We start from the raw sequence: 14,032 nt of genomic DNA, 5'->3' as shown, positions 1-14,032 counted from the left end.
AGAGAATTCAACATTTTTTGCACTGTTATGAGATTGTCTCAGGTCAAATGATCAATAGAGCAAAAACAGGTATTGTTTTCAGTACAAATGTTCTACCTGCAAATAGAAGTGAAATTCTTGAGCTTTGGGGAGTGCAGAACAGCCAGCAATTGGAGAAATATTTGGGGTTGCCACCGTTGGTTGGGAGAGCAAAATATAGGGCTTTTTCTGATATTAAGCATAAAGTTTGGAAGAAGTTACAAGGCTGGAAAGAGAAGATGCTTTCTGCTGGAGGGAAAGAAATACTTATAAAGGCTGTGGCTTTGTCAATTCCTACCTATGCAATGAGCTGTTTTAAACTACCTTCCTCTTTGTGCTATGATCTTGAACAATTGATGGCAAAGTTCTGGTGGGGTCAAAGAAAAGAAGAGAAAAAAATACATTGGATGAGTTGGGCAAAGATGTGTGATACAAAACAAAATGGGGGAATGGGTTTTAAGGATTTAAGGGTGTTTAATGATGCTCTTTTGGCAAAGAATGGTTGGAGAATAATGCAGAATACAGATTCTTTACTCCACAAGATTTTCAAAGCTAGATATTTCCCCACAACACATTTTTTTGATGCTGCTTTGGGTCATAATCCCTCTTATGTATGGAGGGGTATTTGGGGAACAAAGAATAAATTGCAAGAGGGATGTCAGTGGAGGATTGGCTCGGGAAACAAAGTCAGGATATGGAAAGATGCATGGGTTCCTGGTTTTAAAACTGTTCTAAGGCAGCAGAATGGGTCCTTAATGAGTGAGAATGCAGATGGGCATAGTGAGGAGGATGCTACTGTCAACTCCTTATTTGTTGCTAATCAAAGAGTATGGGATGTGGGAAAGATTAATTCTCTGTTTACACCATCTATAGCTCTGCAAATCTTAAAGATTGTGCTTACTCATGAGGGGGAAGATCAAGTATGTTGGAAGAATGAAGCTACTGGTTTGTATACTGTCAAAACTGCTTATAGGATGTTTCATTCTTTATATGCAAATAGACAGAATGGTGAATCCTCTAATGCTAGGGCGTTGAGGAAGGTATGGAAGTTTATTTGGAATATGAAGCTCCCTTCAAAGGTGAGAATCTTTGCTTGGAAAGCTGCCAAGGGGATTCTACCAACTAAATCCAATTTACTGAGGAGGAAGGTATTAACAGAGGAGGGTTGTGACTGCTGTAATGCAGAAACAGAAAATATTGTACATGCACTTTGTTCTTGTCCTTCCATCAAAGAGGTATGGTCTCTCTATTTCCCATCACGAGTAGAGATAAGAGAGCATGATACTTTTCTTGACTTAGTGCAGAGAATGAAACTAAATCTGGGTCCTGATATGCTTGAACTGTTCTTTCTGATATGCTGGAGCTGCTGGTATAGAAGAAATATGAAGAAGTTTGAGGCAAAGGATGTTAAAGTCGAGACCATTGTTGGAAATGCATTAGCAATGCAGAAGTCCTATAAGGAATTAAGAATTAAATCTGTTTCAGTAGTGAGACAGCAGTGTAGATGGGAAGCCCCACAAGCTGGTGTGTTTAAACTCAATATAGATGGTGCTTTTTCTTCTACGGGTTCATTGGCTGGAATTGGAGCTATTGTCAGGGATTCAAAGGGTGAGGTTATAATGTCTGCTGCAAAGAGAGAAGTTTCTGTTATGACAGCTGTTGAGGTGGAGGCTCTAGCTATTCTCAGAGGCTTACAGTTCTGCATTCATCTTGGTATTCAAAATCTTGTGATTGAGAGTGACTCCTTGCTGGTGGTTAACGAGTTCAATAGACAAGGATCTTCACAGGCAACCTTTGGTAATGTGGTTAGCGAAGCTAAGGAGTTGATGACATGCTTTAGTACCTGTCAGGTTCAACATGTTATTAGAAGCTGCAATTCAGCAGCACATTCACTTGCCAAGTTTGGTTTAAGTGTTCAGAATATTAGTTTATGGTGGGGAAGTTATCCTGATGTAATTTCTAATATTCTTTGGAGTGATTCAAGTACCTTGTAAGTTTTATTTAATGATAATGAAGTATGTTTTCCTATCAAAAAAAAAAAAAAAAAAAAAGAAGATAAACTATGTGAAGCTCATCAAATAACTACGCGAAAACCAAAAACTTATTGGGTTTCGCCTAGATTTATATATATATATATATATCTTTCTGTATTTTCTCGGGATCCGAACAGCTAGAATTTTTATGTATATATATATAAAAGAAAATGGTTTGGGTGCATCTAATATTTACCTTGTAGCAATTTTAAAATATTTTCTTGGATTAAGCTTTTAGAAACTTCTTGAGACCGAAAATAATTGAGTTTTTAGTTTCTCCTTTGTTATTCTATATTGTCTTGGTAACTACGCAATAGTTTAATTGCACATTCTAATGGTGGAAGAGAGTCTGAATGCAAATAAATATTTAGTACATTTTGTATATACTAGTTTTGTCTTTTATGGTAATTTTAGCGATTCTTGCACATATTTATTTGGGTTTGAAAATTATGGGATAAACTGCAGATTAAAAAAATGATAGGTGTTTTAACTTTTTTATTACTATTATGGGTCCCACAATAATTGGTATAAACCTTGTAAGTAACAAATAATTAGTGAAGCATTTTGAATGACAGCATCAACGATTACATGTTTGAGGAGAGTGTCTGCTACTTCTTAGAGTCAATTGGTTTAAACTTTTGATTTTGGAAGACCAAACAGACTTTTATGATGATGCTGAAGATTATTATCCATAGGAAGAGGAAGAAGACGATCTAGATGAAGTTTACTTCAGTAGTTTAGCAAGTCTTGTATTGGGAATCGAAAGTGGTGTGATAATGGTTATGTCAAGTCAAGACGCCTAGAAGCGAAACTAGTCTATCAACCAAATTTTCAGGACTCTGGTGTAGGTTCATCCTGAGAACCTTAGGAGCGTGTGAAAAGTGCAACGTGCCGACAGACAAAAAGGGCACTCAAACTGTGACGCCCCCAAATCCCCACGCACGAACACGGGGAAATCTAGACGTCCGGATGATGACATCACGGGTCATCATCCAATCGACGTGTGCCAAGTATGTGTATAAGCGACGAACGTGCACGAGAAATACGTAGCGAAAAGCAAGTCAATAACTAAGTACGAGAATTTTTCTTGTTTAATACAAAGTTGTTCAACACATACTTAAATAAATATTACAAGACACAAACATAATTTTAAACTAAATACAAAGCATAAACTTCAGCATCTCGGCAGAGCCGCATCCTCGGGCTCAGCCTCCTCCTCCTCATCCTCGATCTCTGCACCAAAATCTACGGTACTAAAAATGGTGCCGCAGGTAAGTAAACGTCAAACACCACTAGATAAAAACATATAAAACTCAAACAATATGCATGAAATAAAAACCAATGCACATGCGCCATAAAACATAATTTTTCCACGCACGCCAAAAACCATTTGGCCCACAAAAAAATATATCCTTAAAACCAAGTCTCGCCATTATTCCAAATAATGGCCCAAACCACCATTTTCTCAGAAAATGGATCAAAAGCCTCGAAAACCAAACATCGCCATTTTTCCAGAAAATGGCGCACATTCGAAAGCCATAAAAACAAACCGGTTATGTATGCACCATTATCTCCCATAGGGATCATCCACACACCCTGGCTCTGTGCCACACCGCAGGTAACGATTACGCATGTGACACCTAAACGAGCGATGCCCAGACTCGTGCCCTGCGCGTACCTGGCCAGGCCATCCTCTAGTCCCCGCCACTCTAGGGACCACGGAGTCGTTACGACAGCGTTACCGTATCGTGCGATCCGGTCGTCGCCCTGCGACAACTCAGGAGATGTCACTCAGTATTATCCACTCCCGAGTGACCAGAGGAGCTCCACCGAGATAATAACCCATCCTGACTTGGGCTCGTGAGACACACGCACCCAAAAACCATTTACGCCAATAAAACGGGATTTTCTCGATTAAAAAAAATGCACATAAACACAATATGCAACTCACGCCTCATGGCTCAAATAATCAAGCGAACACAAACAAGTAAAACCAAGCACTCCGTCCTCGATCCATCCGACCCCCGAACTCCTCGGACTCAGTCCGGAATCAGCCAACCAACAACAATTAATTATTGAAAGAGCAAAATATATTTAAATCTAAAAGTAGGGTTTGGAAAATACTTACAGTGCTATATGGTATTTTTAGAAAACACGCGGCATTGCAAACGGCGGAAGGAAAGCAACGTAACAGTGAAAATTCACTGTGGCAGTGGGTTGTAAAATACCCACTTTTGAACGGGGACAAACCAAGGCTCAGGATTGATAGGGAAGAGTCTAAGGATGTTTATGAAGCTAATGGAAGTGAAGTTTGGCCGTGGGTGGTGGCGGAAACGGCGGAAGAAGGCCGGATTTTCCAAAATGGAAAGCTAGCTCGTGGGAGCTGTTCCGGTGGCTGTTAGAGGCCGGAAATGGGTGGGTTAGGACGGCATGGAGCCGGTGATGAAGTGGTGAAGAGACGGTGGCCGGAGGTGGAGCGACGGCAGCGGATCGGAGCAAAATCTGTGAGGCTTGTTGGGCTTTTTTTGGCCAAACGGCTGCTCCGTTGGCGGTGAAAATTGGTGGGGTGGTCACCGGAGAGAGGGGAAGATTTTGGTAGGGGTGGTGTGCCGCACGGTGGCCGGCGGCGGTGGGTCTGGGCTGATGATGGTTCCGGCATGGGAGAGGAGAGAGAGAGAGACGAACGGGGGGGTTTACGCGCGGGAAGGGGAGGGGAAAAAAGGAAGGGAAAAAGAAAAAGAAAAAAAGAAAAAAAGAAAGAAAAGAGAAAAGAGAAAAAGGAAAAAGGGAAAAGGAAAGATGTAGGAAAGAAATGAGGTCCAATCCTCACTCCGGAAAGCAAAACAAATCCGCTGAAAACGAGATTAAAAAACCGTAAAACGACTAATTAAATAAAACGCAATATCAAATAAATAAAAATCAATTAAAATAAATTAATTTAAAATAAATAAACTAATATATTAATTAAATTAAAACAACCCTTCAGTGAAAATACACGTAAAAGCGGGTCATCACATCCTCCCCCCCTTAAAAACAAATTTCGTCCTCGAAATTTGCAAAATCAACCACCAACTTAAAACAAGCCACATAAAATCACATAAACCAACTGTGACCAAAATTAAAAAACGTACCGGCTTTACTCAAACAAGTATGGGTATTGTTCCCTCATGTCCGCTACTCGCTCCCAAGAGAAGTCTTGAGCTAACGGATCTCCCCATGCCACCTTAACCAAAGGTATCATCTTGGACCTCAACTGTTGCTCCTTCCAATCCATGATTTGCGACGGAACAACTTCATAAGTGAGATCCGGTTGCAACTGAATACTCTCTGGGTCGACAAAGCGTAGCTCTTGTTGTCCAAAGCTCTTCTTCAAGGACGATACGTGGAAGACATCATGAATATCCCCAAAATACTCTGGCAAAGCAACTCTATAGGCGACGGGCCCTACCTTCTCCAGAATCTGAAAGGGGCCGACATACCTCGGATCCAGTTTCCTCTTCTTACCAAAATGCTTAACACCTCTCATGGGAGAGACTTTGAGATAAACCCAATCATCTTCTTCAAAAGATAACTCTCTCCTCCTGGTATCAGCGTAGCTTTTCTGGCGACTCTGAGCTGCCACCATTTTATCCTTGATGATCCGAACTTGACTTTGCATCTCTTGAATTATTTCGGGTCCAATTATCCTACTCTCCCCAACTTCATCCCAACACAAGGGCGATCTGCACTTCCTCCCGTAAAGAGCTTCATAGGGAGCCATCTGAATGGTCGCATGGAAGCTGTTATTATATGCAAACTCTATGAGCGGCAAATGGTTTTCCTAACTCCCTTGAAATTCCATGACACACGCTTGCAACATGTCTTCAAGGGTCTGAATGGTGCGCTCCGATTGGCCGTCTGTCTGTGGGTGGTAAGCAGTACTGAACTTCAACTTAGTACCCAAAGCTGCCTGCAAACTCTTCCAGAACTGCGACGTGAACCTTGGGTCTTGATCTGACACTATACTCTTCGGTATGCCATGCAGCCGCACTATCTCCTTGACATACAATCGGGTCAACTTACCCAAGGAATCGGTGTTATTAACAGGCAAGAAATGAGCACTTTTCATTAACCGGTCAACAATCACCCAAACAGAATTTTTCCCACTAGGCATCCTTGGCAACCCCACTACAAAGTCCATCGTGATGTCATCCCATTTTCACTCAGGAATAGGGAGGGATTGGAGCATTCCAGCGGGTCTTTGATGCTCGGCCTTCACTTGACGGCATGTGTGACATTTCTCAACATATAAGGCAATATCCCTCTTCATTCCATCCCACCAATAATTTTTCTTCAAGTCCTGATACATCTTTGTACTGCTGGGATGAACTAAATAAGGGGCCGCATGAGCTTCTGCCATGATCCGCTCCTTGAATTCTGAATCTTTGGGGACCACTCTGCGATCTCGGAACCGAAGTATTCCATCTTTATCCATACTATAGTGCAACGGCCCTCGAGATTTTCTGACCCTTTTTCTAATATTCAGCAGCTTTGGATCCTTCCTTTGAAGAGTCTTCAATTCCTCAAAATCAGTTACCTGAATGTCAAGAACTGAAGATAGAATCTCTTCTTGCTATGAACTTTCAATAAGGAGCCTTCTCATCCCACAAAGCGAAGAATCCAATTCTGACGGCTTGGCTTCATCTTCCAAGTGCGATTTTCAGCTCAAAGCATTAGCAACTATATTAGCCTTCCTCAGATGATACTTTATCTCACACTGGTAGTCACTAATTAGCTCTAGCCATCGCCTTTGCCTCATATTCAGATTTTTCTGGGAAAACAAGTGCTTCAGGCTCTTGTGATTGGTGTATACTTCACATGCTTCCCCATACAAAAAGTGCCGCCAGATCTTGAGAGCAAAAACAATCGCAGCCAATTCCAAATCATGCGTCGGATAATTCTTCTCATGGTCCTTTAGCTGACGAGATGCATAGGCAACGACCCGTCCTTCCTGCATAAGGACACAACCCAAACCGAATTTAGACACATCACTGAAGACTACAAATGGCTTATGCGGTTCTGGAAGCGTTAACACTGGTGTCGTCGTCAACCTGTTCTTTAATTCTTGGAAGCTTCTCTCACACTTATCTGACTAAACAAATTCTGCATTCTTCCGAGTCAAAGCTGTGAGAGGTCCGGATAGGCGAGCAAATCCCTTCACAAATCTTCGGTAATATCCGGCAAGCCCCAAGAAACTCCGGATCTCACGCACTATAGTCAGACGCTGCCATGACAAAATGGCTTCCACCTTACTAGGATCAATAGCCACTCCGTCTCGGGAAATCATATGCCCAAGAAATCTGACTTCCTCCAACCAGAATTCACACTTGCTGAGCTTGGCGTACAACTGGTGTTCTCTCAATTTCCCAAGTACCAGACGAAGGTGATACACATGCTCTTCAACATCTCGGGAATAAATCAGAATATCATCAATGAACACTACCACAAAGGAATCCAGATAAGGTCGAAATACTCGATTCATTAAATCCATGAAAGCAGCAGGGGCATTAGCTAGCCCAAACGGCATTACCTTAAATTCATAATGCCCATACCTCGACTTGAAAGTAGTTTTAGGCACATCCTTGTCTCTAATCCTCAGCTAGTAGTATCCCGACCTCAAATCGATTTTAGAGAACACAACTGCTCCTTGAACCTGATCAAATAAATCGTCAATCCGTGGGAGAGGATATTTATTTTTGATGGTCACCTTATTTAATTCCCGATAATCGATGCACATACGGAGGGTTTCATCTTTCTTTTTAACAAACAAAACTGGCGCACCCCACGGCGACGTACTATGTTGAATAAATCCCTTATCTACCAGCTCTTGCAACTGAGTCTTCAACTCTTTTAATTCAGCCGGTGCTATACGATAAGGAGTTTTATGTACAGGAGTCGCTCCAGGTTCCAAGTTTATAACAAACTCCATTTCTCGAATAGGGGGTAGTCCAGGCAAGTCATCCACAAACAGATCGGGAAATTCTTCCACAACTGGAATGTCTGCCAAAGACTTCTCCTCAGACGGCGTAGACACCATCTGAACTAAGAATGCATCCGCTCCCCATGCAATCTCTCTTGCTTGAATTGTCGATATAATTACCGGCTTTTCTTTTAACTTACTCCCTGCAAATTCCAGACAATCACCATCTGGAAGCTGAAAGGTAATTACCCGACTTCTGCAATTAATACTCGCAGAATATCGGTATAGCCAATCCATCCCGAGGATGATATCAAAACCCAACAGCTTAAACACCACCAAATCAGCATCCAAGAACCTTCCATCAAAATTTAACGGGCATCCCAACGCAACCTTGGAGCACCACACCATTTCACCATCGGGTAAAGCCACTACCAATGACTTTGGCAAAGGTTCCGTGACTAAATTACACATCCGCGCAAACATGGAAGATACAAATGACTGTGAAGCATCGGAATCAAACAAAGTGCAAGCATAAAACTCATACAAACGGACTCTCCCTGAACCAAACACATAACCCATGAAATCCAAAATAACAAAGGAGAAACCAAATACACCAAAATTAAATCCAACATAAAATTAAATTAAATTAATCCATACCTGTAATTACTCTAGCATCATGGGTCGCTGGTGCCTCATCATCCACATCTCCGGGTGTGGCAGCATAAACCTGGGCTTGCACTACTTGCCTTGGATTTGTTCTTCCACCGCGTCTACCTCCACGGCTTCCTTGAGCTAGTCTTGGACACTCTCGGGCAAAGTGACCCTGCAGGCCACAATTATAACATCGAGCCCCACCAGAAGGGCACTCACCCACATGGGCTCTATTACAAACTCTGCAAATAGGCACACGTCCTCCCATGTGATCACCTGAGGATGCTTGCGGTCGAGTTCTGGTCTGCTGAACAAATTTCTGAGGCGAACCCGAGCTGCTTCCTTCACCAGAAAAACTCTGCCTCTTATGCCCTGGAGAGGAGCCCATACTCAGATTATTCTCTCGCTCCACAAGGGTGGCCACATCCACTAAGTCCTGAAAAGTGGATATTCGGTGGCTGACCACCATACGGTGTATATCAGGGCGTAGTCCATCCTGAAAACGCTCAGCTCGCATCTCCTCTGTGGCGATAAGGTGGGGAGCAAATCGCCCAAGTTCTATAAACCTTCGGGCATACTGTTCCACTGTCATTCCTCCTTGGACCAAATTTGAGAATTCTCTTGCCTTTTGCTTCCTTACCGATGCGGGAAAGAAGCGGTTGTTAAATTCTTTCTTGAAGCGCTGCCAGGTTACAGCGGCGAATGATCCCAACTCTGCTTCTAGCATCACCCTCTTGGTATCCCACCAATAAAAAGCAGTGCCTTGTAACAGATAGCTAGCATAGAGTACCTGTTGCACCTCGGTGCAACCACACACCTCAAAAGTTCTTTCCAGGTCTTTGATCCACTTTCTAGCTTGAAGAGGATCCTCTTCTCCAGTGAAGTGTGGGGTCCTATGTGCCAGAAAGAGCTCATAGGTGCATCCGGCTTGCACCATGCTGCTAGATCCTCCCGGGTAAAGCCAAGGCCCTCCCTGATATGGCCAAGGACCTCCTGGTTGCGGCCAAAGTCCTTCTTGTTGCGGACAAGGCCCTCCTTGTAGCTGCCAGGGACCCCCTTGTTGTGGCCAAGGTCCTCCTGGTTGTGGCCAAGGCCCTGTCTGCTGTGGCCTAAAATTTTGCTGCATAAACTCAGTCATCTGCCGTATTGCTTGGGCTATGGAGTTATCTTTTGATGTATTATCCCGTGGCTCCTGAGTAGATTTCTTTGACCTCCCCATTTTCCTGTCACCACAACCTTTGACCCCCTTTAAGAGAACAAAAACAAATAAAACTAACAACAAACAAAAACAAAACTAAAGACCAACACCACATCACAAGAAACAAAAGAAACCAGCTTGCAAAAACATAACTAAATAAATAAAAACAAGCAAACAACTTCAAACAAATAAAACAAATAAAACAAAACAAATAACAACTTTACTTAACATAATTTTTAAAACACAACCTTAAAAACATTCTGGTACTACCTACAGGACATGTGGTTTTACCCAGAGCCAAACTGCTCTGATACCACCTGTGACGCCCCCAAATCCCCACGCACGAACACGGGGAAATCGAGACATCCGGATGATGACATCACGGGTCATCATCCTATCGACGTGTGCCAAGTGTGTGTATAAGCGACGAATGTGCACGAGAAATACGCAGCGAGCAAGTCAATAACTAAGTACGAGAATTTTTCTTGTTTAATACAAAGCTGTTCAACACATACTTAAATAAATATTAGAAGACACAAACATAATTTTAAACTAAATACAAAGCATAAACTTCAGCATCTCGGCGGAGTCGCATCCTCGGGCTCAGCCTCCTCCTCCTCATCCTCGATCTCTGCACCAAAATCTACGGTACCAAAAATGGTGCTGCAGGTAAGTAAACTCCAAACACCACTAGATAAAAACATATAAAACTCAAACAATATGCATGAAATAAAAACCAATGCACATGCGCCATAAAACATAATTTTTCCACGCACGCCAAAACCCATTTGGCCCACAAAAAAACATATCCTTAAAATCAAGTCTCGCCATTATCCCAGATAATGGCCCAAACCACCATTTTCTCAGAAAATGGATCAAAAGCCTCGAAAACCAAACATCGCCATTTTCCCAGAAAATGGTGCACATTCGAAAACCATAAAAACAAACCGGTTATGTATGCACCATGATCTCCCCTAGGGATCATCCACACACCCTGGCTCTGTGCCACACCGCAGGTAACGACTACGCATGTGACACCTAAACGAGCGATGCCCAGACTCGCGCCCCGCGCGTACTTGGCCAGGCCATCCTCTAGTCCCCGCCACTCTAGGGACTACGGAGTCGTCACGATAGCGTTACCGTATCGTGCGATCCGGTTGTCGCCCTGCGACAACCCAGGGGATGTCACTCAATATTATCCACTCCCGAGTGACCAGAGGAGCTCCACTGAGATAATAACCCATCCCGGCTTGGGCTCGTGAGACACACGCACCCAAAAACCATTTACGCCAATAAAACGGGATTTTCTCGATTAAAAAAAAATGCACATAAACACAATATGCAACTCATGCCTCATGGCTCAAATAATCAAGCAAACACAAACAAGCAAAACCAAGCACTCCGTCCTCGATCCATCCGACCCCCGAACTCCTCGGACTCAGTCCGGAATCAGCCAACCAACAACAATTAATTATTGAAAGAGCAAAATATATTTAAATCTAAAAGTAGGGTTTGGAAAATACTTACAGTGCTATATGGTATTTTTAGAAAACACGCGGCGTTGCAAACGGCGGAAAGAAAGCAACGTAAAAGTGAAAATTCACTGTGGCAGTGGGTTGTAAAATATCCACTTTTGAACGGGGACAAACCAAGGCTCGGGATTGATAGGGAAGGGTCTAAGGATGTTTATGAAGTTAATGGAAGTAAAGTTTGGCCGTGGGTGGTGGCGGAAACGGCGGAAGAAGGCGATATTTCCCAAAATGGAAAGCTAGCTTGTGGGGCTGTTCCGGTGGCTGTTAGAGGTCGAAAATGGGTGGGTTAGGACGACAAGGAGTTGGTGATGAAGTGGTGAAGAGATGGTGGCCGGAGGTGGAGCGACGGCGGCGGATCGAAGCAAAATCCGTGAGGCTTGTTAGGCTTTTTCCGACCAAACGGCGGCTCCGTTGGCGGTGAAAATTGGTGGGGTGGTTCACCGGAGGGAGGGGAAGATTTTGGTAGGGGTGTTGTGCCGTACGGTGGCCGGCGGTGGTGGGTCTGGGCTGATGATGGTTCCGGCGTTGGAGAGGAGGGAGAGAGAGACGAACCGGGGGGGTTACGCGCGGGAAGGGGAGGGGAAAAAAGGAAGGGAAAAAGAAAAAGAAAGAAAGAAAAAAAGAAAGAAAAGAGAAAAAGAGAAAAAGGAAAAAGGGAAAAGAAAAGATGTAGGAAAGAAATGAGGTCCAATCCTCACTCCGGAAAGCAAAACAAATCCGCCAAAAACGAGATTAAAAAACCGTAAAACGACTAATTAAATAAAACGCAACATCAAATAAATAAAAACTAATTAAAATACATTAATTTAAAATAAATAAACTAATATATTAATTAAATTAAAAATAACTCTTCAGTGAAAATACACGTAAAAACGGGTCATCACACAAACACGGAGCAGCTGATAAATATGTTGAAGAAAGCAGCAGCAACATTTGGTGAGTTTGGGCCGGACTTGAGGCCATTTCTGTAAGTACCTATGTTGGGTCTCAAACTTGATTGTAGAACCTACGACCCTAACAACTATAGAAACTTAAGCACCTAAGTACATGTGTTTAAGGTCCAGCTTAGCCACTTGCAAAAAAGGACTCACGTTCAACCCAACCTTAGCAGATGTTGCTAGTGCTTTCTTGCAATAGCGTTATCAGCAGCTTCATCTCTGAGTGCCCTTTTTGCCCCTTGCCCAGTTGCACTTTTTGCAGTCTCCTAAGGTTCTCAGGATGAACCAGCACCAGTGTCTTAGAAATTTTGTTGATAGACTGGCCTTGCTTCTTGGCGTCTCGACTTGGCATAACCATTATCTCCCCACTTTTGATTCTTGATGATTTGTAGAATTGCTGAAGTAAACTTCATCTAGTTCGTCTTCTTCATCTTCATATGGATAATAATCTTCAGCATCATCATAAATGTCTTCTTGGTCCTCCAAAATCAAAGGTTTAAACCAATTAGCTCTAAGAAGTAGGCAAACACTCTCCTCAAACATGTAATCGTTGATGTTGTCATTCAATATGCTTCACTAATTATTTGTTACTTACAAGCCTTCTGCCAATTATTGTGGGACCTATTATGGTAATAAAAAATTTAGAACACCAATCATTTTTTTTAATCATTGTGGGAGACTCACTTGAGTTGTGTGTTGGCGTTGTAAAAAAAAGGGCATGCAAATAGATGTTTTCTACATGAACTAGTAATTCGTAATAGTCTAATAAAAAATATACAAGAAAATTAAGCTTTTGCCTCCTTGCCCAAAAAAATCATATTTAAATTATTTTTACCTACTCAACAATTTTCAAGGGTAAAATGGCCAATTAAGAGCATGAGGTTCTCCAAATGAAAACCTAGATTCGAAATCTGCCACCCCCTTAATATATATATATAATAATAATTTTCAAGGTCTCATCCTATAAACTCAAATGGATGTTCACACTATGGGCATGTTGGTTTGCCACAATAAGTGGCCCATCGAAGGATGCATATTCAACATAAGAACAACGTAAACACTAAATAGTACAATGGAATCCCAATGTTTAATGGAAAAGGAACAATTATGCTTGTCTTATGTTTTATTCTTGTCACAAGCCATAAGCCAAGTAAAAAAATCCCCATAATAACATACATAAAATAGCAAATCAATGGACCTTGAAATCCATTCCCACATTTTTATTCTCCAAACTCAAGATAACCAATTAGTTACACCTAAAGACTAAATTTGAAAAATGTCAGACTAACATATAGCCCTCTATTATTTTGCATCTAAGGAGAAATGATCATAGAGTACATAGTTTGTGCAAACACAAAAAGAAACTGGCAAGACACCAATGCACAGTCTTTCATCATTTATCCAAAAAAGAGAAGATGATGAAAGACCTTTAAGATTGCACACTCATTGAATATAAGACATTTAAGATTGTGTCACTTGTTGTATTTTTCATTGAGCTTAATGGTTGAAGTTGCAAATTGCAAAAATTTGGTTGTTTAGGGTGCACAATGTCGACAATTCAGTTGTTTTGGTGTGAATTAGCCACCTCACCAACTTATTTTGAAAAGTGGGTGCTTAAGACCCAAGTTTTTCAATTTTGTAATTTTAACAATGAAAACCAGTAAAATTTAATTTTATATCCTCATAAAAATAAAAAAATAAAA

The sequence above is a fragment of the Carya illinoinensis genome, chromosome 13 (genome assembly GCF_018687715.1).
Source record: "Carya illinoinensis cultivar Pawnee chromosome 13, C.illinoinensisPawnee_v1, whole genome shotgun sequence".
Lineage (NCBI taxonomy): Eukaryota > Viridiplantae > Streptophyta > Magnoliopsida > Fagales > Juglandaceae > Carya > Carya illinoinensis.
Note: the sequence above shows the minus strand (reverse complement) of the source record.